We start from the raw sequence: 26,965 nt of genomic DNA, 5'->3' as shown, positions 1-26,965 counted from the left end.
TAATTATGAATCTTTCAGAAACAACACTTGTTCAGTGAATGATTTGTGGCTTTTTTGTAAGGGGGTAATTCACAAATGCATTCAGCGTTTCGTGCTAAGGATAGCTAAAAAACATAACTTTCGAAATCCATGGAGAAGTCGAGTAGCGCTGCAGTTGCAGAGAAAATTAAAACGCCTAAAGAAGAGAGCGAGAGCGACAAACATGTCTGACTTGAAACTAATGATCGCACAGATATCGGAAGAGGTGAAGAACAAGATTGCGCATGATAAGAAGAACTATTTCGATATAACATTGCCATCCATTATCAAAACGTCACCCGAAAAATTTTGGAGATTGGTGAGACCGAAGTCTCGCTCTAACGACGGACGTGTAGTCTATGGTGGTTGCGTGTAGGATGGTGAAGGGGCTTCGACGGCATTCAATAAAAATTTCAAAGACATAATTACGCAAGATGAAGGCCGCCTTCCACCTTTTAAAATGTCCGTACGTCCTATTCGTAATGCCGTAATAAGTGAGCATGGCATTTTAAACCTGCTGTTGAACCTTGAGGTAAAAAAATCTCCTGGACCAGACAATATCCCAAATGCTTCCTTGAAACGTTATGCTGAGTGGTGAGCAAAAATACTTACATGTTCTGTACACTAGGTGTTTAAAGGAAGCTGCAGTACCTGATGATTGGCGGGACGCCAGAATCGTGCCTTTGCACAAATCTGGTGACAAAACACTCATTCAGAATTACCGTCCAATTTCGATAGCCTCAACAGCTTGTAAATTGTTAGAGCATATTATTCACAAACATACAACTGCTTTTATTGAAGAACATAAGCCACTTACCTGTATGCAGCACGGCTTTAGGCGAGGGTTTTCAACTAATATACCCAACTTGTAGAAATCATTCATGACTTTCCGGCAGCCATAAACGAAGGTAAACAAACAGACGTAATTTTCAAGAATTTCGGTAAGGCGTTTGATAAGGTCTCGCATAACTAATTGCTGCATAAACTAAGCTGCATTCTTCAAAATAACAAACTGCTCGCCTGGATAAAGAGTTACTTGACTAGCCGACGTCAGTTTGTAACACTGAATTCAGCCAGTTCTGATAAGGTGCCCGTTGATTCTGGCGTCCCCCAAGGATCAGTTCTTGGTCCGCTTTTGTTTTTATTTTACATAAATGACATTGTGGATCAGATTTCTGTAGGTATTAGGCTGTACGCTGATGACTGTGTTCTGTACGAAAAAATTTCTGTTAACAATCAAATTAGACTGAATGATGCCTTTAAAAGAATTAGTAACATGGTGCAATCATTGGCAAATGGAAATTAACTTCCATAAAACTTTCTTTATGAGAATGTCGTTAAAAATAAGCCTTTATTGTACAACTACAATGCCGAAAACATCATGCTTTCTGAGATAACCACGTATAAATACCTTCGCCTTTGGATTACTAACACTCTCTCGTGGAACAAACATGTTGACGTTGTCACGGCAAACTGCCTTCGAAAACTATGTTTCCTAAGACGCTCTCTGAAATTCGCTACACCTCCTGTGCGTTTTCTTTGTTGCAATGTCATCATTCGACCAATGTTGGAATACGCGATTGTCATATGGGATCCCTTTACTAAAAGAAACATTACTAAACAAGAAAAAGTTTCATATATTCATATATAATTCGTGTCGCTGCACTTCAGCTACAGAGCTTCTCAAGAGAAGTGGATTGCCATCTGTGACACAAAGGAACCGAACCAGCCGTTTAAAAATTTTATTTCAGCTTATAAAAGGGCATTACAACATTCATACATCACGCTTGATCGCTTTCTCTACTGGTTATGCTACACGTCATCGACACTCACAGACAATAACATCGTTAATTACTAAAAAGAATTGCTTCAAATTTTCCTTTTTCCCCAGAACTATTGTTCAATGGAATAATCTTACTGATGACGTTGTAGCCCAATGCTCACTGCCATTATTTGAGTCGCACCTATGTTTATGTAGCGAGTGATTTACTGTGTGTTGTCCAGTCACTTCTTGCATTTGCACATCGCGAGTGACCTATGCTATGTATCGCTGTATTTCGTACTTAGATTTTTTCAACTTTACTTTGTATGCACCCTGCTAAGGTCCTGGAAACAGGACCGCAGTATCAATAACTAAATAAACAGATAAATAAATAAACAAACAAATAAATAAATGAATAAGTAAATAAAATATGTGCCTTCAAGTAATTCATTAAGAAGTTAATGATTTTTTCTTCAATAGCTGAATATGTGTTTTGATTTCTCGTGCTAGTAATATCCTTCTCTTCGGACAATGCAGCTCAAGGAGAAGGATTGCGCTATCTGCCACAGGCCCTTTTTCAAAATTCCGCAAGACACGAAAATGAGCACCCCGTATAACAGCCCGTTTTAGCGGGGCCTGCATTGTCTGCAGCATGAGTGCAGTGTCAGTGGTTGTCTTACATTCTTTTTTTTTGGCGCCCTGTGGTGAACGTAACGCTAAGCATTCATGACGTGGTCTGACGATGACACGATAACCGCGACGACTTGACGATGACGACGATGTTCACCGTAAGCGTAAAGGAAAGGACGGACCGATAATGTAAACTGTTGGGACGAGTTTCTCTTTTCTGTCACGGTATCAAAAAAATATATTACAAATTTTGGGGTAAGGGAAACTTACGGGTAAACGTCGCTCTGGCGCTATACACTCTGCAGCACAGCAATACAAGATAGTGAGGTAAGAGCGCTGCGACTTGATGAATGTGGAAACATTGCACTGCTCAATAATTCGGCTGCGCGCGAATTCTGAACGAAATGGTGTGCAGGCGGTCGGATTATGAACTTTCTGATGTCGGAATGAGTGATAAAATATGAATAATATGTCTCAATGTTGTGCGCATGTCACCAGGCTAAGAAACTAACATTTCTCTACGCGACGAGAGCATCGCGCACACCCTAAAGGTGTGCCAGATTGGGTTAGTTGACATGTCATTATGTTTCATTCAACTATGCAAGTGTGTGCTCGTGTTAGTAGTCACCTGTGTCCTTATCGCGAAAAGTGAGGTGCTGGCGTGCGCCTTTAGCTATTGCAATTGTTTTACATACAATTTCCCCTGCACTTGCATAAATATGTATTTTTGCTGTTATCTCGCACATCATTGCGTCGGTTTTCTTGCTTGAAACACCGATTTCTCGACACGTCCATTATGCTGTACAATTTATTGGTAATGTATATGAACACCCGTATTTCCACATGTATCTTCTTTCGTCGTCTTCTTGCCACTTCGCGTTATATACCCTTCCAATGTACCACTCACACACTGGCCTTCGATGACAACTTAAGCCACAGGCCTGTGAAATCTGCGTGGCTAATTGGCTCACTTGTGAAAGCTCGCACAAAGAAGCAATTGGTGTTCGCGAAATTCAATAACCTTTTATGTCAGCGGTCATTGAAAGCGGGCCTCTGGCTGTGGTGTGACTGCATTCTTTTAGCCTTAAACAGGTGTTCACTGTGAAATGTAGGGCCTCATTCCTTGTTTTCACCCTCAAAAAAGGTCGCGGAGTCTGTCTTTAAAAATAATATTTCCTATTTCTCACTGACCGTGCCGCCTCCACAGCCGCCCAACTCCGCGGGGAACCCTTGCTCACGTTGAGTAAGATGATCGCGGGCATTGAAGACGGGCATTCAGCTTCCCGCACCGTGCCTTATGCAGGGCGCGGGCGGTTACCCATCGACTTTTACAAGACCGTGCGTATCGTCACCTTGTGGTTCTTCATGCTATATACCCTGAAAAATATCCCCGTTCAGAATACCCTGCCTGTGGACTAACGGAAACATTGGACCTTGTGCTGTTGGAGTGTCAATCGATCGGATCAACCTTCACCGAGGATAGGTAGGCTGCGCTCTGGGACAGCCGGGAACTCAACGACCAAACCCTGGCCGTCCAGAGTGCCCGCAATAGGGCAGTCAAGTTCGGCTTGGCGGTCCCTACGTGGGACTAGCCGGGTGGCGCGGGGTCGCCCCTGCGTCTCCTCTGGGCCGAATTAAAGTTCACTCACTCACTCACTCACTCACTCACTCACTCACTCACTCACTCACTCACTCACTCACTCACTCACTCACTCACTCACTCACTCACTCACTCACTCACTCACTCACTCACTCACTCACTCACTCACTCACTCACTCACTCACTCACTCACTCACTCACTCACTCACTCGCTCACTCACTCACTCACTCACTCACTCACGCACTCATTTTTATGTAAGCGCCGGGTTCTCATGGGAAGCTTTTGTATGGACGAATTAACACTTTTATTTTTATTTGTCTTTCAAAGAGCTTCTTTAACATAAATAATTTTACCTATACATGGCTCTCTGCTTTAACCGTCAGGAGGTCCAGAGCTTCTGGATTAGAATTGTGCTCATCGATCTTCGATGTCCTCCTTTCCTGAAAAAACAGAACCGTTGTGAGGGAACTTGAATTGTCTGGCCAAAATATAGTTCATTTCTTGGAGCAGTACACGCAGCAGGAATAGTTACCTCGAGTTGCGATCCGTTACGGAGGTGCGTTCGTTTCCGCCATATTTTGACAAGCAAATCACTGCATAACTCCGGCTGCTCCTTTTTATTCCACATTTCTCCTAGAATAATAAAGCATCAGTACCCCGTGAATTCTCCCAATGTTTCTACAAACGCTACAAGCGGATCCTGCAGCATGTTGATAATCGCTGGCTATTACAACTTTAATTTATAAATCATGTAATAGTAATTCACTCTTCCCTACCCTGAAACAATAGCGCCTATGCTTACATCTACGTTAATGTTTTACTTAAACAATGCAGAAATGGGAATCCCAAATGAAGCAGGGAAAGCAGTTGTTCTGTCTTTTATCAACAATTTCAGTTATGCTTTCAGTTATTTCAGTTAAACATCAACGACGACGTAAAACACCAACCAGCCTAACCGTCATCATAGCTACGTTTCCACATTGAAATTTGTTTCCGATAAGAAATGAAGGAAAAGAAACTTCACAATGAAGCGTTGCAAAAGGTGGCTTTAAGGTGTTCGACGCCCGGTAATAAACATGGCAAGTGAGGCACACCACCGTGCACAAGCACTTATATTACTGGCAAAAAAGAGGAATTTAAGGCGACACACATAACACTGATAAGGTCACTAATCTGCTTCTTATACATAGACAAACACTATTGGATCCATCTTGCAATGGAATTCATCAAAACACGACTGCGAAATGTGTATTGTTAAATCGGTTTCTGCTTTATTGCATATTTCCAAACACAAGACAACAATGCACACAGTCTTTCATTAATTATTGTTTTGTTTCAACAGTGGAACAACGACGCCTATACCAAGAACGCGAGCCCTGTCCTGCTGCGCAGCGTAAACAGCACCCTCAAGCTACCAGGCGTCCTAAACATGCCTGATGCGACGGTGAGTGCTTATGTGGCGAAAGTACGTTGTTAGCGCTCTCACGGTATCGCTCGCAAGCACCCATACAGAGCATCAAAGGTGAGCAGATGCACGAAAACAGCGTGAGCTGCCATGGCGACATCGAGTGGTGATTGTTGTCGCGGCGGAAAATATGCAGAAAATCCGGTAGAGTTGTCGAAGTATGTGTAGGCATTGTGCGAGTTGCTCTTCGTTTTACGGCGATTGACGAAGCAGTAGACGGTTCAATAAACGTATGCTTTATTGGCCTTGAATTCTGTTTTGGCTGTTGATCTTACCTGCATAAACCCTTATCAACCCTCACCAGTCGTCACCAACGTTATATCGGTCTCAATCCAGCGGGTATCGCTCGTTATCAACTTTACCCAACTCGATTCAACCCTTATAAGCCATTATCTGTTGTTATCAGCCCTACCGCAATTGCTCAAACCCCTATCAATTATTGTCTGTCCTTATCAAACTTATCCGACATGATCCGACACCTATCAACCCCTGTCGATTGTTATGAACGTTACCGAACTTCACCCTAACATTATCAAGGCCTATTGCTCGTTACCAACCTTAACGGAATAAAAGCGACGCCTAATTACATACCTTACCAACCTATCCTAGTAAAACTTATCGGACATGATCCAATCCTGGTTAATATTGAACGGTTCTCATCAACCTTATCAGAGTTGATCCGACCTACATCAATGCTTATCAGTCCTGATCAACCTTATCAAAACCACTCTGACAATCATGAACCCTGATCGCTATTTAGCACCTCATCCATCAACGTCTAACCATTATCAACCGCGATCACACCCATATAACCCCTCATCATTCCTTCTTATCTGTCTAGGGACTTCTTATCTGTCAAGGTTGCGCGCGAACCCAAGCAACGCGGGAGGAGGCATTCGGACGGTTCAGATATACTTACGTCTGCGCGTGTGGGTGTTTAGCCCAGTCTGGCGGTATTTCTTGCGCTAGGCTAGACTTTATTGATGTCTTTATTGGACACTTGCGCATGCTTGTCTTACCTGTGAATGTATTTTCATTCACCTTAACATTTTGTGGTGTGTTGTTTTTCTTGTATTACTGATCATCCTGCTCTCATGTAATACCGAAAAAAGCTACACAAATTCACAGTTTTCTCCTAATGAGTGGCATTCTTTGGCTTGTCTGCTAGGGTTTGCTTTTGTTTCTCAAATTTCCGTCTGCCAACCCCAAAAATTTGAGTTTGCCCAGCCCCAGATTGTACTTGGCTCACCCCCATATTAAAGCCCCTCCATACACATTCCGCCGACCAGGTTCAGTACCACCAACCTACCCTCCTCCTCCACGCTCCTCTCCCACTCAGCCCCTTAGCTTCCGGCGTCAAGCGGAACTTGAGTAATTCAGCTTCCTGTTCCGAGTGGAAGTGACGCTATGTGTTTTAGTGCTGCTTACTTTCGCGTCGATGGAGAGGCTTTATTTGCACCAGCTGCGGTTTAAACTCTTAATGCGATTCCTTCCAAGAACCACTGCCTATTGTAATCGGCGATCTGGTCGTGTTCGCTGCTTCGTGTCAACCTGCGACGGGTTGTGCCACGAGACACAACGCACAGTGGAATGTAATGTCGCGGGAATCTCCTCGACTTGCTCCGGACAGGTGACACATTCCAGGTCGTTATCGCCGAGAGGCGCCGGGGCGGGCGATTTCCGACACCCGGAACACATACAGCAGCCGATAATGCAGCCCCGGCCCATGGCTCTCCCCGCATTGTCAGCGAAAAGAGACGACATGCAAAGCGTGAGGGCGCAGCGTACGCACAGCAAGCGCGCAGATGCACACGGATGACGCTTGGTGGAGTGGCTAGAGCATGGTGCATGATCTTACACCATGGGCTAGAGCGAGCTACTCGGATTAGCGCCGTCTGCTAAGCACGCGCGGGCGTCTCACCATCGGCAGTCAAAGCGGAAATTTCCGCAGTTCAACTCCAGGGAGCGGAAACGCCGCTTCCGTAAATATTGAAACTGGAAATGCCGGAACCGCATTTGGTGTGAGGGGAAAAGGCGGCGCACATCAAAGGTTGTCGCTACTTAAGAAAGCAGCGTTAGCGCGTGGATGAAGGGGAGTTACCCCATATCAGCCTTTGAAGGCCAACAGCAACGAAGTTCTCGACCGCGTGAAAAGCCTAGTTTCAGATAACTTAGACATACATTAGCCTCTGTGCAAAATCTTACGCTTGAATCGCAGCTCAATCCGTCACGAAGAGCTCGCTAAAATCGAAGTTTTTCATACCAAAACCGAAAAAGAAACGACGCGGCGGACGTGACGTCACCCGGCGGAAATGACGTACAGTGAAGAATGTAGAGAACGAGCACTTGTGCGCTCTGCTTTCCTTGCTTGTATTCCGTCCAGGTGTATCAGTGAACAGGTCTTGCAGTGCGCTGTGACAAGGTTGTTGCGTGCCCGCGAAGTTCTTTTAACGCGAGGTGTTCTCCGAGTTCAGCCGGTTGTCTATATCTGGTTGTCTACGTTCGACAGTAGGGCCTGGATGCGTTCTGCCTGTGCTCGAAGAAGAACGCATTGGGGTGGCCAAGGCTAACGCGTGGCGCAGTTACGCTAAATTGGGGAAATTTTGACGATCTGCAGTCTTTTGTGGTTGGCGCGGGAATTGCAGATGTCCTATCGCATGCCGCAGCAACTGGAATAGGGTGCATTGCGCGCTAGCTTCGCTGACCAGCAGCATGGTGTTCGGGTTCGCTGAAGCGAGTGTGTTGCGCTTGAGCCTTCGACAAACAAATAAGCGCTCGCTCACCGCGCACTTGTCCACTAGCGCTGCGGCAACAAGTGATCGCCGCGCTGCTGCAGGTGACGTTTAAAGCGGAGGATAAATTTTACCGATCTTAGCATCTCCGGCATCACGTATCCTACTTCGCTGGCCGTTGCCTGGCGCGCTGAAAGCACCGATCAGACCGACCAGACTTTTTTTGACTACCGCCATCTGTAGTGAAGGGTGCTAACTAGCTGAGGCTTGGCACGACAGCGGCGCTGGCGCGTGGACAGGGGATTTAATAATAATAATATTTGGGGTTTTACGTGCCAAAACCACTTTCTGATTATGAGGCACGCCGTAGTGGAGGACTCCGGAAACTTTGACCACCTGGGGTTCTTTAACGTGCACCTAAATCTAAGCACACGGGTGTTTTCGCATTCCGCCCCCATCGAAATGCGGCCGCCGTGGCCGGGATTCGATCCCGCGACCTCGTGCTCAGCAGCCCAACACCATAGCCACTGAGCAACCGCGGCGGGTAGGGGATTTAGGAACGACTGCGTTACGTTTCGACAATTGCTAGTAGGTACAGCGGGGCGTGGCGTTTCGTGCGGCGCTCGACGTTTCTGCGCAGGTGCGAGTAAGGCGAGTGTGAGAGAGAGTATCTTGGGGCTTTGTTCGTGGAATATGTGACTCTGCCTAGGCACTACGGAGGTTTCTGAGCGCATTTTGTATGCGTTTGTCTCCTAGACATACCAGCATTGCGGATTGGCATCAAATTTGTTCCCGCTCCGCCTGTGGCTGCCCGCGCGGTGAGGCAGTGGGCACGGACGCCCAAATTGGTGATCGCTGTATCTGAAGCAGCAAGGTTCTGACTGGTGTTGTAGAAGTCGCATGTCGCTTTTTTCGTCGCGACAATATACTGCAATATTTACAAGCACTGTTCTAGGAGGGCACACGTAACAGGCAAACGGAGACCTCAGGAGAGCACCTGAGGTTATAGTAAAGCAGGCGGCGCAGGATCTGCAGGGCACCCAAGCGGCAGCGCGGGGATCAAAGCTGGAAGCGGGGAGGCCTGTGCGTTGGGGCAGCGGAGGCCGAAGCAATGCTTGACATGCTGGGCAGTGACCCTACTTGCTAGGAGTGCTAAAGAGATCCAAGAACCAACCAACTGTTGTTTTTGAGGGAAAGTTTTCATTATGAACTTCACGGCAGATGTTTAATTACTGCACTGACGAAGACTCACCCGAGAGTAAATCCACGTGCATGCCGTATAATTTGCAATGATATATAGCTGGTAATGCATTGCAAAATTTAGCGTATGATCTTGAACATTAATCACAACTATGCTCTTTGTCTCAGCGCTGTATATGCCACCATACAGGTTTTCTTTTTCTTATACCTGTAATATATGAGTTAGAGCGTCTTATTTCTGTGGATACATTCATTGTTTGTTGTCCATTCTGTTGTGGGCTGTTGAACATTGCTGCTCTAACGTGCGGGGTTGAGAATCCGTCAAGCTGCCTCATAGGCAGATCTTTGTTTTCACGCCTTCACGTACAGCAATGTGTAAATACATTTATTGATTGGTTGGTTGATTGATTCAAAAGAACAAACGTCTCAGCCAACCTCAGTGGCGCTCATAGGTGTTATGAGAAAATGGTGCAACCTAACAGAGAATTTTAACAAAAGATTAACAGCAGCTTAATACCAGCTTAACACGGCACAGATTTATAACACGACTCAAGTGAGACGCACTTGAGACGCAAAGCATAGAATGATCACGTTCGACGCCATATATGTTCAAGCCTACTTCATTATCAGTACACTGAAAAAGAATGCTCAGTTATCCTAGATTTGCAGTGCATGCTCGTAGAAAACAAATACTGTCAGTTTTTGCATAAATCAAGGCTTTAAGTACCAGGAATAAAACTCAGTAACAAAGGTTGTCATATTGTCGATAACAATTGTCATCCACGCGACTGTAGCTCGAAGTTACAAAGGAACCCGATACGTGTTTCTCGAAACAAAAACTTCGCAGTTAAAGAAAAATTCGACCTGCTCCGGCGATTGAATCCATGGCCCGCGCTCCGCTGGGTTGATTGCTCTACCATCTGAGCTAACAATGAGGCTAGTAGATCACTGCGCGAGGGCGAAATAATCAGCCTGTAAAGAAATGCAGAGAGTTTAGGATGAGAACTTTGCAGCAGTTGACCTGGAGAATACGTGTCAGGGACAAGTAGCCTGGCACTGCGGAAACAGGCAGTCATGCATAGACAACGCCTTAGTCTCAGAAACGGCTTACGAACGACTGGATCAAATGATGGTATGTCAACACGGAAAAGATAGCCTAGGTTGTCATCATAAACATTTAACCTAAAAATATTGGAGAGATACTGATCCAAAACAAGAAGCAATTGGATCGAATTTCTGAAAATGAGTGAAAAGAAAATAACAGAGATTGCAAAAAACATAGAGAAGAAAATGGAGGCGGTTGGAAATGGATATACGGAACCGGTAGACGTTATTCAGGAGGATATAAGACATGAGGAAAAAAACTGTCGGATTGAAGAGAGGTAACCACTTAAGTGGTCGAACAAAGAAATAATGCAAGCAACAGAACAGCGTAAGCTGGCCTCTAGGCACCATAGCGAAGTCAAAAGGTTAGGATTACGCAAGGACGAGGTGCTTCTTACGTGGAATAAATTTACTCAGAAAAGAAAGGGGTGGCGACTGAGTCCGTGAAAGAGAAAATTGAATACACAAGTGAACGTTAGGTGCACAACATTTCCCATATAGACAAAAGCTCACCAAAAAGATGCAAAAGCCACGTAAGAGCACTCGGAGCTCCAAATAAATATTGGCAGACAGCTATAAAGGTTGAAGACAGTAACATCTTCGCAGGAGATAGTGCCCTGCGGTACATGACAGACACTGTTAGGGCTAACTTCGGCACAAAAGCAAAGAATAGTTTAGACGCAAACAGATCCAGCATCAGCAAAGAAGCCTCAGAGTCCAAAATTCGCCAGAGAAAAGATATACAGGAAAAAAAGGAGAAGGAAGTGTCCCTAATAACACCGCCGCAGGGCCCGATGAAATCATAATACAGCTCATCAGAAACCTCGGTCCAAAGACAAAGGCACTGCTGACTAATGTGATTGATCAAGTGATTAAAACGAAGTTCCATTTGGATAATATAAAGCAAGATAGACCTCCTATTCTAAGGCGATGGCGATAAAGATAGGACGAGCTCGTAAAGGGCAGTTGCAGTAGCGTCAGTGCTATATAGAATGACAATGCAAGCCATAAAACACGAGCTGTCAAGATTAACGGAAAGACATTGTGTACTGGAGGAACTACAGAATGGTCTCAGAGCATGCAGACGCTTAGCAGAGAACGTTTTTGTGCTACCTGAGTGTACAGAGTTTCCAGTAGCCCAGAAGGAAACTTTAGGTATTCTAGATATTTAAGGGAGCGTACGACAGCGTATACAGGTATTGCTATGAGATACCCTCAAGCACGAAGGCATGGGTGACGATTTCTTGGAGCTGCTGAGGTACATATGTAGAGACAAGCGAGTCAAAATTGTACGGGAAGGCCGAAATTTTAATGAAGTTTTGGAAATTAACCAAAGAGAGGAGCAATGATTCCCTTTGTCTCCATCCTTGTGCACGCTTTATGCTAAGGGCATAGAAAGACAACTAGAAAACAATCAATTATTGTTTGATTTATGATAAACGCGTGATGGGCAAATGGTGCAACAGAACGTCTCTGCACTGATGTATGCTGATGGCACAGTGTTACTAGCGGACAATGCAAGGGATTCACAGACACTGGCCATATAGTGGCAACACAACGGCAAATATAGGCCTTATATTTAGGACAGAGAAATCGCGAATGTTGTCTTTAGTGAAGAGTCGCGTAGCTACGTGGTGTCGATTCAACAGCCAGTCTTACCCACATTCAGGGATTATAAATGCGTTGGAGTATACAAAAACGAATGAAAGGCTTGCACAAGCACGACCAAAATAATCTGAAACTAAAAGGGAAGCGGAATGCAGCAAAAAAGAAACATGGGGAACTTTGGGGCCAAAATAAATATGACGTGGTTCGTGGAATCTGAAAAGGAGTACTGGTGCCAGCGCTGACGTTCGAAAATGCCATTCTGTCCATAAAATTGGATACATTGCCCGGGTTGGAAGTTAATCAAATATCGTAAAAAAACACTTGTAAAACAAGTGTAAACAAGTGTAAACACTTTTACACTTCGTAAAAAACACTTGGTCAGTCTCTGAACTACACTTGCCTTTCGACCATGCCGAAACTGTTACTCTCTGCTTATCTAATCCTCGATTTTCATTGGCCTTGCTTTCTGAGCACGACTTCGCGTTATCACGTTTAGGAACTGATGAATGTATTTGCCTGAGAGGTGGCATTAACATAGATACGTTACGTGCAACAGTCGGAATATTTGCTGATTATTTAGATACACTATCTAAATGGGGAATTGAAATGACAATCCATGCAGCAACTCGCGAAGAATTCCTATGTAACCGTCTTGTTTCATCCTGCATTGATCATGTAAATGTTAGAGCCCATAATCTGGAAGCAAAATCTACCATTGCACAGGTTAAGCTTTCTGACCACTACTTCGTCTGCTGTTCACTGAAACAGACTGTGAATACTTTGTTATCGGAGGCTATTAACTCTGTCAAACAAATTTGTATAATGTACCCAAGGCTTTTTGATAAACTAGTCCAGAAAAATGATTGGGATAATTTTTTATGCACTGTGTCACCGGAAAACATGTACCGCGAATTTGTAGCTGCGTTTGATGCTTTTAGGCAGGCGGCAACACGCGTTGTTAAAATTGTGCAACGTAACCTGAGCCAGAAATGGTTGACCAGCGAAATTCTAGCTGCCCTAAAGGAAAAAGACTTGTTGTGGACCAAGGCCAAGCGGTCGTCAAACTGCAACGACCCACGCTTAAGATATAAATGTGCCAGAAACAAGGTGAATGCAATGATCAGACTTGCGAAGCGCGTTTATTTTAGAAAATTTCAAGAAGCTCGATCTGACATAAAGAAAACGTGGTCCTTAATCAATAACCTTAGAGGCGGCAACATTTCAACGCCTAAACAGCGCCTTTCATCTTATTTTTCTGCAGACGACGAAACTGTGGCAAACTTATTTAATCAGTTCTTTTCAAGTGTCTCGGGATCGAGGACACGGCAACCATCGGCGTGTACTTTAACAGATAGCTTGCTAGATTCCGCATATCTTCTTTACTATCGCTTGAAGAATTAAAGTTTATTGTCTTCAATCTTAAGACGAACAAATCACCTGGCTTCGACAAAATTTCTGTCAGTGAACTTCAGAGAAATTTTGACGCAATTAAACATGTATTGCTATCCCTTTTATACTTTGTTTTGGATGGTGGTGTGATTCCAGTTGATATGAAAACCGCAATTGTAATTCCGCTTCACAAGCAAGGTGCACGCAATAGTATTGAAAATTACAGACCTATCTCGATAATTCCCTGTGTAGCTCAAAAATGAGAAAAACATATGGCCCTTACGGTAACACAGTTTCTAGATAAGCATAGTGTATTGTCATCACATCAGTATGGATTTGTACAGGGGAAGGGTACACAAACACTGTTAGAAGCTTTCTCTGATCTTTTAAACATGACACTAGACCGTAACCGCGTAGCATGTGCCCTCTTTATGGATGCCTCTAAGGCATTTGACAGTGTTTGTCACGAGACTTTGTTGCAGAAACTGTCTCTCCTAGGCCTTCGTGGGTCATTCTTGAATTTACTAACTAACTTTCTGCAGAATAGATGACAGTGCGTAAAGGTGGGAAATAGTTTAAGTGTTTTTACCAGTATTCATTCTGGAGTCCCTCGGGGCTCAATATTAAGCCCCCTGCTTTTTAACATTTATGTGACTGATTTGTCCAATGTAGTAAGTAATTATATATATCAATATGCCAATGACACTATTCTTGTATCCTGTGCAACTAATTACTCTGATTCAATCAGCTCCTTACAGAATGAGGCAACTAAAGCTATGGACTGGTTTGCGGCTAATTTAATAAGCATCAAGCCTTCTAAAACGCGACTTATCTGTTTCCATAACCCCATGAAAAGAATCCTGCCTACGACATCATTATTGTTGGGCTGCTGAGCACGAGGTCGCGGGATGGAATCCCGGCCACGGTGGCCGCATTTCGATGGGGGCGAAATGCGAAAACACCCGTGTGCTTAGATTTAGGTGCACGTTAAAGAACCCCAGGTGGTCAAAATTTCCGGAGTCCTCCACCACTGTGTGCCTCATAATCAGAAAGTGGTTTTGGCACGTAAAACCCCAAATATTAATAATTATACGACATCATTATTGTTGCACACATCAGACTATTTTGGATGTACATGTCAACCTGTTCAAAATGCATCTTCTGTTAAGTATCTTCGGTTGCTTTTTGACTGTGATCTTTTATGGAACTCGCAATAATCCCACATCTGTAAAAGGCTGCGCGCGGTCTCCTGTGTATTATACAATATGCGACGCCTTATGCCAGTCTCCGTTCGAAAAATTATTGTGCATGCTTTAGTTTACAGTGGGCTACGTTATGGCTTGACTGTGTATGGCCATTGTACTTATAGGTGGGGCTCAAGAATTAATTAAGTTTTACGTTCACTGCTGTCAACAGTGGCTTACGATTTATGGCCAAAGCAAGATACAGACGTCTTTAGGTTGTTGAATTTGCCTAACCTCACTTCTCTGATTATCGAAAGTGTTGTAATTAAACACTTCTGGAATAATGATTTTAAAACACGATATACGCCTGTCCGCTCGTTAAGACCGAAGGAACCCTACGTCATCCCCAAGACAGCGACAAAGTACGGAAGGAGAACGCGGCAATACTATGTTCCAGCCATATTTAATAAATTGCCAACGCCTGTGTTAGAAGCAAACACAAGACGTGAGATCAAGAAACAACTTAGAATTGTCGATGTTTGATGTAACATTTTGTATAACTGTTCAACATTTTGCTCCGACCCGCTAATAGCTAACTCCCCTAATAAACCTGCGCAATTTTCTGTGACCGGACTGTCAGGCACTGCCAGTCAAGCCCTCTGAGGCTTTGCTAGGCCTGCTATATGTACTTTGCTTTCCTTATGCACAGTAAAGATTGTATTGTATTGTATTATTGTATTGTATGGGTACACCGGTTGGCTTTGAGAGCCCACGGCAAAGCCGCAAATGAGGCAATGCAAGGGGACGTGCGTTGCGCCTCATTGGGGATAAGAGAAGCGCCGATCAAAATTAGTTTTGAAGAAAGACTCAGGAACGTGAATTTAAATAAATTAAAGGCTAAAGTGCACAACTATCTGTACCCAAAAAGCGTGGATACAGAATGTAGGACGAGGTAAAGCAAGTTGGCAATCATGTACAGGGTAATTGAAAGTATAGAGAGGTAACTGGAAGGTAATCAGAAAGAAAGTGAGAGAAACGGAGACAGCGAATAGGATGCAAACAAAAAATTCGGACGGAAAAGACCATGGATATTCACAACAATGAGAAAAGAGAAATTCGAGGGAATAAGCTGTACAATGGCCCGAAGGGAAATGCCTTGCTATATGACGCTCGAGCTGGTTGCTTAAGGACAAAACAAACCTGAGCAAATATACGCAATTAGATGAGGCGTGTGTATGCTGCACCAAAAACCCACTCAGCACATTCTAATGGAATGCGAAGGGATTCACCCAGTGGGACCAGTACGTAACGCACAAGTACCAGAAGCACTTCGATTGAAAGTTGATGGAAGTATAAACTGGTGAGCAGCCGAGGTAAGCAAGAGACGTTAGAGTATTGGATGAAAAAAAGCAGCGAAGAGACTGATACGAGCGGATCATTACAGCAGTAGGCAGCGGTACATTGTTGATAGAGAAAAATAAAGAAATGTCTCCAAGAATACTCGAAGGAAAAGCATTGATAACATACCTGAGTAATTGAAGAAGGCTTGGTGGCGATTTGTCCCTGCCCCGTTTCAAAGGGGATGTCAATTATGCATCACCATCATCATTATCATAATCAAAGACAGAGCTAACACTGCAGTAACCAAATGGGTTCTACTTCGCTGCTGGTGTATATTTTCGGCAGCAACACGATTACGCCACTGCCGAAAATTTACACCAGTAATGAAATAGAATACATTTATCTATTGGAATATTAGCTATCTGTCTAGTTGAGCTCTCCGCCACCAGGGGGCTGCACCACCCACGGAGTTCACGTCTGTGCCTACACTCATCCAATGAAACACCCCGTCCGCTTTTGTTTACGTGGACATCGGACGCGCTAAAACTCTGATATCGGTGGACATTTCTTTCGCGTCGGCATATTCAGAATGAAAGGGACGTCAGCAAAACGTCGCGATTATTTTATATAGTGTGCTGCAATAAGCACACTGTAAAGGTTTCTTCGTTAGGTTGACTTTTTTTAGGGACGATATGTATACACAAGAGATAAAGTGACTACGTGTATGCACGAGAGGTAACGTGACTATGTGTATACAAGAGAGATAACGTGAGACTTGCGTAACTCCCTGTTTACTTAAACAAAAAGTGAAACGATCCGAACAAACAAGTTCCTAGACGTATGAAAGCAAAACACATTTACTCGTTGAGATCAAACTAATATAAACATTACCTGTCAAGGCGCTAACCAATACACCAATGGCAATTGTTGCGAAAACGCCAAAGAAGCTGCTCCAATGGTATGACATCCAGAACAAGTAAAAGGACTCTTCGGATCTGAAAGAAGAAATAGAACATTTCATCTCACACTGCAAGCTCTTCTGTCGTAAAAAAACGGTTGCTTCTAGGTCGCCTGTGACGGGGCTTCCCTGATGAACTTGTCGAACACTTAGTCTTCCTGGAAGGAGCATGGATAGCGAGCAAGGAAGTGTCCTGCGTTCTTCTCACATTTTTTTGACAGACAGGACTGATTAACACGTGATGAGAAATTTTGAGCGGGAAAGGACACTTAGGCGGAGTGATTGCGGGCAAGGTCAACCCTGGAGGCTAACCCCGCCTGTAGCAATACCACCACAGAAAGAGTAAAATGTGGAAAACTCGAAAATAATCTCACCTACTGCAATAGGGAAACGTGACACGGTATATACGCCTTAGGTCGCACCGAGGCACTAATCATTTATCATTTAGTGTCGCCTACTGAATCTCACAAAGCGGAAATACCATTCCACGTCTAGAAATTGCAGAAGGAGCGAGAAACTTATTTAAATGAAATGGGAATGGTTGGCAGCTATGACATCGCTGGCTTCTCCACAGGAAAAATATTTTTCAATGATCAAAGGACGATAATATGAGGCGGTACGGAGTAAAACTTTAATGAGTTCTTCATCTTAACATGTGGCTATGGAGAGTACATGCGTAAAAGAAACGGTGAAATGCTGTTTGAGTAAAAATGAATAGTATAACACTTATTTACTACGTAATAATTTGCCTGAACTACCCACTACTGAAGGCTAGGATACCAAAAGCGCTAACTATGGGCGTTGCGTTCAGGTTCTGACGCTTAAATCAGAGTTTGAAGATATCAAAATAAGCTTAACAAAACTGAAACTTTGGGCTCTGAAGTGAGAAACTGGTAGCAAGGCCTGTACGTGATTGCAGATATGTTGCTGTATCTCCTGTTACACGGCAGCGGTAGCCAGATAAAGGTATAATTTTTCATTTTGACCACCCTGGGTTCCCTTAAAGTGCACCCAACACATCACACACCAGCGTTTTTGCATTCCGCCTCCGTCGATATGGGGCCGGTGAGGCCGGGCTGGAATGCTTGAGCTGGAGCTCAGCTTTGCACCGCCATATCCACTGTGCTACCGTGGCTTGTGCCCACTCAGATCTTATATCTAGCTCTGATTCTGCTGCTTACATTTCTACAGAAATAGGTCATCAATATTAAAGTAAATAATAATTGCAATAAAAGTGGCTTTCAGGCGCATATATATGACACATGTTTAGATCATGTCGTACATCAAGCATGGAAGTAAACGTATAAAAAATTGCCGACGATCAAGTTACTTCCTAATGCGAAATTCGAGCGCAGCATTTCAGCTGTTTCGCCTTTTCGATACATTGAGGCAAAAAATTCGAGCAAGACATGTATATGCAGTTTCAGACAACTTTTTATTCTTCACACATATTCCTTCCCCAAGAAACACTCGATCCACTCCCAGTTCTTGATTTTCATGAAGGAAGCTTTGTGTTCCGAGAAATAGATGGATATATGCTCTACTTGTGGCACCAATGCCTCATTCGGCGTAGCGGGTAACGACGGCGGCTATGCATTTCAGCTTGTGCAGCAGCACATCATCGAGATCAGCCGGCACAGAGCCGGTGGTCTGATTGCGCCGCACACGGTTGGCATTGGAGGAGGAGCGAAGAGAGCAAGGCTCGCGCCGTGCGCGAGAGATGGCGGCGGTAGCGCGCGCAGCTAGAGGTGTGCGCTGGCCCTGGCTACGGAGCTGGTTACGGCGAGAGACAACGGCAAGGCACAACGGTGACGACAACGCGAAACGCAGGAACGCGCGCCAGAGAGCTGCGCTCTAAAATCTAAGTCATTGACAGGATACCTACTAACATATCCAACTTTTTTTGACAATACCGCTCTCCGTACGGTGTTTGCGGCAGCGAAGAGAACGCCTCATTTATTGTGCCACTCTTTTCATTTTCAATCACGTTCTCCAATGTATTACGACGACTGTACGATCGGCTACTGTCCATGCCGTTGCTACTTGAAAATCGCTCGTCTGCCCACGGTGCAGTGAGGCAATATATTGCTTCTTGAGGGCGACTGGCCAGTGTGAACATCTTTAACGGCCTCGTGCCGACTGGACTGGGCGCGGGCGCGAATACACCGCTACTTACCTTCCCTCTCTATTTCCTCTTTCGGTTCCCATCTGTTTCCTTCCCCCAGCTGAGGATAGGCAACCCGACATTTTTCTGGTGATAACCCCTGCTCTATCCCTTTCGTTTATCCTACTCCTCCTGTCATGCCTTCTGTATAGTTGTACACCTTGCTGCCTGCGTCACTACAAGACTACTTAAAGCACTGCGAATTCTGACCGCCCATTCGGTTAAAGATGTCGCTCTTTTTCATGGCACCAGTCACATTTCCCCTCCACCTCCCCAGGAAAGAAAAGAACGCTGGGGCTATCGCCGGAATGCGAAGCATTCAAAGTGGCAGCGAGGATAGCCTTACGCATAAGACATCTGAAAATGATGATGATTGTCAAGAAAATTTATTGGCACGTCCTTAAAATTGGCCGACGACAAATAGTCAACTGCCCGGCTTGAGTCAGTCAAGTGCGCTCTAGACGCTCTTCATTCTAGCATTTATGTATACATGTCCTGAGTATTTTTTCTCTTCCTCAAAATTTCTCTATGTAACTTGTACCGCTACCTATTGCTGTAAGAGATCCGGTTCCTTTTTTCAGCTTTTCCTTTTGAATCCATAAGCATTTCTATGGTAACCCAACAAGAAAACCATCCGTCCATCCCTCCTTCGTTCAAGACAATCGCTTTCAAGGTAGAGCGAGCCAGCTGTGGAAGAAGACGACGAGGAACGCGCCAGCAGTGCAACGAAAATGTGGGGGTCGGCAACTTGAAATCTGGGGGTCAGCTGGTCCACTTCAAATGCTAGGGTAGGCCTACTTAAAATGGGACGTGGGCAAGCTTGAAACTTGGAAGTTGGCAAACCTGAATTCGGGAGTGGGCCAACTTAAATTTGGGAGTGGGCCAATTTAAATTTCGGGGTGGGCGAACTTAAATTCAGGGGTTAGCCAACTTGAAAGCTTCCTTTTTCGGGCGTCGGCTACAGAGCCTACAAGCGCACTCGCGCTCGTCCGTTTACCACAACGCCATCAAAAGAACTGCAGTGAAAGTGTCGCGCATTCTTCTCACATTTCTGCGAGAGGCAGATCTGACGGTCACATAGTGAGACATTTGGCGTCGAAAGAGACGCTCAGCCAGACCTATTGCTGGTCAGGCCGGCCAGGCTAAGTCCATCTGTATTCATCATCATCATCATCACCATCACCTTAAGGCAAAGCGACTAAATGTATTTGTTTCGATACTAAGTATGGAAATGAAAAAAAAGCTTAAGGCTTCAAGGCAAGGGGGCCAGCACCCATGCGTTCATAGGTATGCTATGTGATCGAGCTGGAGACGGTTGCAGGTGTGGTTCTGATTTCGTGCGTAGTATAGACTCAACATCCGCTCCCTCGGCAGCCGGTAAGTTCTAACGTGCTGCTCGACGATGTTGTCGACGGCCAACCGACGACTAAACGTGCGTCCCCTTCGTATAGGATCACTGTCGAGGGCACGGAGTGCTAGGATAACAGACAGTAAGAAACAAATGCAGAGATAAGCCGTGGCTACCAACACTCCCAAATTATGACAGAGTAACCTCCCTGCGAAACATCCACACCTACAAGTTTCGTTGCTTATTGCACTTTCACATCGTATCGGCGCTCATCGCTATTTCTTGGCTTCTTCTCAGGTTAGAAAACACGATGATGCCTCGCACCACGTGAAGAGTGAGTGAGTGAGTGAGTGAGTGAGTGAGTGAGTGAGTGAGTGAGTGAGTGAGTGAGTGAGTGAGTGAGTGAGTGAGTGAGTGAGTGAGTGAGTGAAGAAACATTTATTGCAGGTCCGGCGAGGACGCGAACTCGTCGCGCACCCGGCTAGTCCCACGTCGGGACCGGCAGGTCTAGCCCACCGGCCCGGTCGCGGGCACGCCGGGCGGCCAGGATTTGCTTTTCCAGAGCGGGGCTACGCAGAAGCGAGTCCCACTCCTCCTTGCTGAACTTAGGGTATGTCGACCCGCACTCCCACAGCATGTGCGCTAGAGTAGAGGTCCGCCCGCAGGAGGGGCAGGCGTCGTCGCGATACACGTCCGGGTAAGCCTCGTGGAGAACGGACAGACACGGATACGTACTAGTCTGCAGAAGCCGAAGAGAAACGGCTTGCGCCCTATTCAACCTGGGGTGAGCGGGTGGAAAGACCCTTCCAGACATGTAGAAGAATTTAATAATCTCGTTGTGAGTAGCGGGAGCATCCCTGTGGCCGTAGGGAGGAGGGGAGTCGGTGCTTCTTGCAGAGGAAGCGCGGTCGGTGAGGTCACGCGCAGCCTCGTGAGCAGACTCATTCAGGTTCTGGGGAGCACCCTCGACCGACCCTACGTGAGCTGGAAACCAGTGGATTGAATGATGCGTGAGAGCATATCGATTCGAGTTGCTAAGAAGACGAGCAGCTTGCTTGGCGATGCAACCCTTCTGAAAAGCCCTAACTGCCATTTTGGAATCGCTATATATCTCGGACCCACGACCGTCTAGCAGGGCGAGGGAGATGGCGGCTTGCTCGGCGACTCCGGGGTCTGAAGTGCGAATGGAGGCGCAATTAGAAATCTTGCCGCTGGAGTCCACCACAACGATGGCAAAGGTCTTCCCATCGCTGTACTCCGCGGCGTCGACGAAGCTTGCTCTAATGTCTCGTTGCTTTATCTGTTTGAGGATGGCTGCTGCTCTGGCCTTGCGTCTGCCCTCGTTATGGACGGGATGGACGTTTCGGGGCACAGGGGCCACTTCGAACTTGTCTCGAATGCACCGAGGGATCGGGGTACTGACCATCGGGAATCCCGCAGGGTGGTAACCCAACTCTTCGAGGGATGTGTTTACCTGCCGCTGTGGTGCTCAGGCGAGTGAGTTGCGCACGTTCTTGGGCCTCGGCAATCTCCTTGGCAGTGCTATGCACCCCCAGCTTGAGGAGATCCTCGGTATGGGTCCTGATGGGTAGCCCGAGAGCCCTCTTGACCACTTTGCGGATGAGAGCGTTGAGCTTGTCTCGCTCCGCTCTGAGCCAGTTGTGCATAGAAATTGTGTACGTAAAGTGACATAGCACGAAGGCATTGATAAGCCTGAGGAGATTGTTTTCCTTCATTCCTCGGTGCCGGTTTGCTATTCTGCGAACGAGGCGGAAAGCGTTGTCCATCTTTGCGATGATCTTGCGGAGAGCCGTTCCGTTCCCGCCGTTGAATTCGACAAACATGCCGAGGACCCGAATAACGTCGACCCTGGGTATCACCCCCCTGTCACAAGTACGAAGACTGATGCTGCTTTAGGAAACTGGCTTCCAATCTTTGGGTCTGCCTCCCTTCTCTTTTCTGTAAAGCAGAAGCTCCGACTTGGCGGGGGAGCATCGAAGTCCGGTGGGGCGGAGATACTCCTCGATCACATCGATCGCCTCCTGCATGGATTCTTCGACTCTGCCCTCGCAGCCGCCGGGGCACCATAAGGTGATATCGTCGGCGTATATGGTGTGCTTGACGCCCTCTACGCGCGCCAACCTCTCGGAAAGACCTATCATACAGATGTTGAACAGGGTGGGTGAGATGACGGCGCCCTGAGGAGTGCCCCGCCCTCCGAGGGGCACATCGTTGGAGCGGAAGTCCCCAATGCGAAGCTTGGCCTTCCTGTCCGTTAGGAAAGAGCTGACGTAGCTGTGGAACCTGTAACCGAGACCCAGGTCTGAAATGGTCTTTACGATGAAGCTGTGGAGCACGTTGTCGAAAGCTTTCTCGAGGTCCAGACCGAGCAAAGCCTTGACGTCTCTGGAACGGCCATCCACAATCTGATGCTTTATTAGCTTCATTGCATCCTGCGTCGAGAGTCCGGCGCGGAAGCCGATCATGTTGTAGGTGTAAACCTCGTTGTCTTCGAGGTACCCGTTGACCCTGTTGAGGACGACGCGCTCCATGACCTTGCCGACGCACGAGGTTAGAGAAATCGGCCTGAGGTTCTCGATGTTCGGGGCCTTGCCGGGCTTTGGAATGAGCACCGTGCAGGCCATCTTCCATTCTGCAGGAACAACGCCGCTATTCCAGCACTCGTTGATTTTGTCGGTCAGGAAGATGATCGACGTGTCCTCGAGGTTTCTCAACATTCTGTTGGTGACTCCGTCTGGACCAGGCGCAGACTTGCGGTTGAGTGCGAAGATGGCCTGTCTGACCTCGGCAACGGAGAAGTCTTCGTCGAGCTCGGGGCGTGGAGGGCCTCGGTAGTCCGGGAGTTGGGTCACTGGATCTCCATCGCGACAGACGGGCAAGTACTTCTGTACGAGTTTTGAGACGAGCTCATCAACCGTGTGAGACCTGGTGGCTTCGTGAAGGGCCCGGGCCAACGTATGCCTCTGATTTGACTTTGAACCGCTTTCGTCGAGAAGGTGCTTCAGCATACCCCAGGATTTGCCGTTGCGCATCTGTCCGTCGACGGATTCGCAGAGCTCGTCCCACTGCTGCTGGCATAGCGCCTTGCAGTGTTCATCGATGACCTTGTTGAGCTCTGAGATCTTTTTTCGGAGTCTGCGATTGAGCCTTTGGCCCTTCCATCGGCGGAGCAGGGCGTTTTTGGCCTCGATCAGGTGGGCAAGTCTGCTGTGCATCCGCTCGACGTCGAGATCGGTTCCTACTTTCTTGGTAACCGCGGAAGCGTCGTTCCGGACGCCTTCGCACCATTCTTCGAGGGTGGCGGGTGCCCTGTCTTTGCCGGGTTCTTCGCGAATCTTGCGAAAGCGGTCCCAATCGATGAACGTGAATTCCTTCATCCTACTCCGAGACACCTTGAAGTTGGTCTCGAGAATGTAGTGGTCGCTGCCGAACTCCATGGCGGTGTTCTCCCAGCCCACGTCCTCAACGTTCCTGACGAACTCGAGGTCGGGTGTCGAGTCCCGGGTGACGGAGTTGCCGATGCGCGTAGGAAAATTCTTGTCAGTGACCAGAGTGAAGTCCATCTCGTTGGCGTCTCGCCACAGGTTGCGCCCCTTGGTAGTGTCGTAGACGTAACCCCAGATGCCGTACGGTGCATTGAAGTCACCGACGACGACTAAGGGTCGAGGGCCGGCCAAGTCGGTCGCTTTCTTGAGGATGGTCTTGAACTGCTGGCGCGAGTCCCTGGGGCTGCTGTACTTATTGAGGACGAACACGCTGTTTCTGCGCTGATTCTGCTGTGGTACGTTGAGCAGAATCTCAACCATGACGTATTCAATTCTACCACTCGCCAGCTTGAAGTCGTGGGTGAGATGAGTCAGCCTTTTATCAATCAAGGTGCAAATCCCTCGCCCCCCGGGCAGGCCCGACACGGCCCTGTAGCCCTGGAGCGAGGCGGCGGAGACTAATGTTTCCTGGAGAGCAATGACTTGAGGTTTGACAGCGAAAGACCTGAAGAACTGCTGCAGAGGGGCTTTTTTGTTAGAATACCCCCTGCAGTTCCATTGCCAAATGCGAAAACTCTCTTTGGACCTATCCATTATGGCGGACCGGATGGACTACCACCTAATGGGGCAGTTAGGGCTGTGCAAAGACTGGGGCCTCCTGTCGCCGCCCTGGTTGGATATTGAAGTCTAGCTTCCTTTAGTATGGCGGGAACGGTGAGCGGTTGGACGACGGAGGCGGATGAAGCCATTCGCGCCTCAATGGCGTCTATGCGATCAGCGAGAGCTCCGAGGCCCCTGTCGGGGTCTCCGAGTGCAACCTGAATTTGACGAACGTTATCGGTGAGACAACTGACGCTAGCAGTGACCTGCCTGAGGCCATCTGCCAGCCCAATGAGAGTTTGCTTAATCTCGCTGACTTCTGCGGACAACGCTCCCGATTCACCTGTTTGTTTTACTACTGCTCTGCGTTTGGTGGACGTCGCAGTACCGTCTACTGGGGCTGGGATTGGAGTCTCTGTGGCCCTGCCTGGCGCACCGTTATCCGACACATTCGAAACGAGTTTCCGAATCTCTGCCATTTCGTTAACTAGCCTCTTGATCGTGCTCTTGAGATCGTCGTTCTCTTTGCGTAAGCGAGTGACTTCCGCGTCCCTAGCTCGCTCTGGGTGTTGGTCGTTACGAGGTGCCTGAACAGCTTCTACATTGGCACCGGGCTTGGGACGTGCCAGATCGGCCCAAAGGAGGGTCGGCTGCTTCCCCAAATATGTGGAGGCGGGCTGAGGTCCAGATGCTGGCTGGGTTCTGCAACCCGGGCCGCCCCTGGAACCGGATCTGGATCTGGATCGGACTCGGGATCTTGACATCGACCTGGCCCTGGAGGCGGAGCGACTCCTGATGTGACCCCTGGAGCGGCCACGAGACCTGGATCTCCCCCTGGACCGGGAGCGGCTGCGACCGTATTGGCGTTCAGGCGATGCTTGCCGGGCTTGATTCGCGCCTTCCATGGGCGGGAAATGTTCGGCGTTGAGGGCGCGGGAGCGTTCCCCCCGTCTGCGTCTGACGAGATATGGCGTCTGAAATCGTCGCTTGCACTCCTTGGCGGCGGTAAGGTGGCCGCCACCGCACAGCTTGCATTTGGGATCGCACCTATGCTGGGCGTCGGGGTTTGCTTCTCCGCATCCTCTGCAGATGGCGTCGTTCGGCGAAGGGCAGACGTCGGAGCGGTGCCCGAGCCTGCCGCAGCTGTAACACACGTCCATTTGCTTGCGAAATAAAGTGCACCTGACAATAGTGCCGCCGTAGGAGACAAAATTTGGCACTCGGTACCCCTCGAACAGGACCACCACGGTGCCGGTGTTCTTGATTCTTTTGGCGCCCAGCGCCGTGGGATTTCTCGGGTTTACGAGTTTTTTGTCGACCACCGCGGGCCCGTCGCTAAGGGAGACGCCTCGGATGACGCCCTTGCACGTGTAGTGGGGGGTGGCCTCGTAAGCGCTCACCTCGAAACGTTGACCGGCGACGGAGATGCCCTCGACGCCGACGTAGCGTGCAGCGTTGTCCCTGTTTGGTGTGCTGATCACCATTATGTTTTGTTGAAAGTTAGGACACATCGTGTCCGTGTCTCGCGACGCCGAATCGAGCCCGGCAGCCTGCCATATGGCGTCGGCGACTGCGGTAGGTCCACACTTGCTGATACACAGGCCTCCCCTGGGCCGCACGACGATTTTTGCCTCTTCCTTGGGCATCGGAGGTATCCTGGCTCCTCGAATTATCTTGCTTTTAATGCCCGCGCGGTCGGCGCTACGCCGAGCGTGGGAACTGGCGTTATGCTGAACGTCGGCCGCACTGGCATTGGCCTCGTTTCTCGTGCTCCTTGAAGAACGTCTGGCAGCAACGAGCTGCCACCCTGAGTCTTTAGTGAAGTCCTCGGGGAATAAAAACTCCCCTTCCACCTTCGCCTGTGGCGGCCGCATTCCGCCACAGGCGAAATGCACAAACGTGCGTACACTTCAATTTTGGCGACCAGCGATAAATTATAGGTTGGTGACGTCAGGGCCTGGAGCCGCTAACTACGCTGTCTGTGGTACCCCAAGTGGCAGCTTATAGAGCAGTCAACATCACCAAGATGCTCAGTGCAAACATTTCCAATAATTTATCAGCCTCAGATGAACACATGGTCCAGTTCACATCAGAATACTGCGCAGGACCGTACACGAAGCACATAGCGGCTCAGCATTCTAGCTGGTTCCGGATCAAATTGGTTCAAGTTTCAGAGCAACCACTGCACATATAGTGTGATGCCCAGGGGGACAGGGGGATAATCCAAGTGGTGCCCGAGGCGTTTCCTTAAACATGTGAACGCGGCCTCGCAGTGCGCAGCGATTTGCGGCTGAAGAGTAACAGCTCGCTAACATTCCGCGCGATTTTCGAATGTGGTAAAGCGCCATCAGCGTA

General features: G+C 47.5%; 1 long non-coding RNA gene across 1 annotated transcript; it reads right to left on the bottom strand.

Moving 5' to 3' along the window:
• Positions 1-4,372: 4,372 nt before the first annotated feature.
• LOC139048710 (uncharacterized) lies at positions 4,373-17,017 on the bottom strand. The gene is made up of 3 exons (XR_011507859.1): positions 16,926-17,017; positions 4,544-4,644; positions 4,373-4,451 (listed from the first exon to the last, which is right to left on the bottom strand). It is a non-coding gene; the product is annotated as an uncharacterized lncRNA (long non-coding RNA).
• Positions 17,018-26,965: the final 9,948 nt, after the last annotated feature.

Source organism: Dermacentor albipictus, chromosome 8, assembly GCF_038994185.2.
Source record: "Dermacentor albipictus isolate Rhodes 1998 colony chromosome 8, USDA_Dalb.pri_finalv2, whole genome shotgun sequence".
NCBI lineage: Eukaryota > Metazoa > Arthropoda > Arachnida > Ixodida > Ixodidae > Dermacentor > Dermacentor albipictus.
This window is presented reverse-complemented; position numbering and strand designations above follow the sequence as displayed.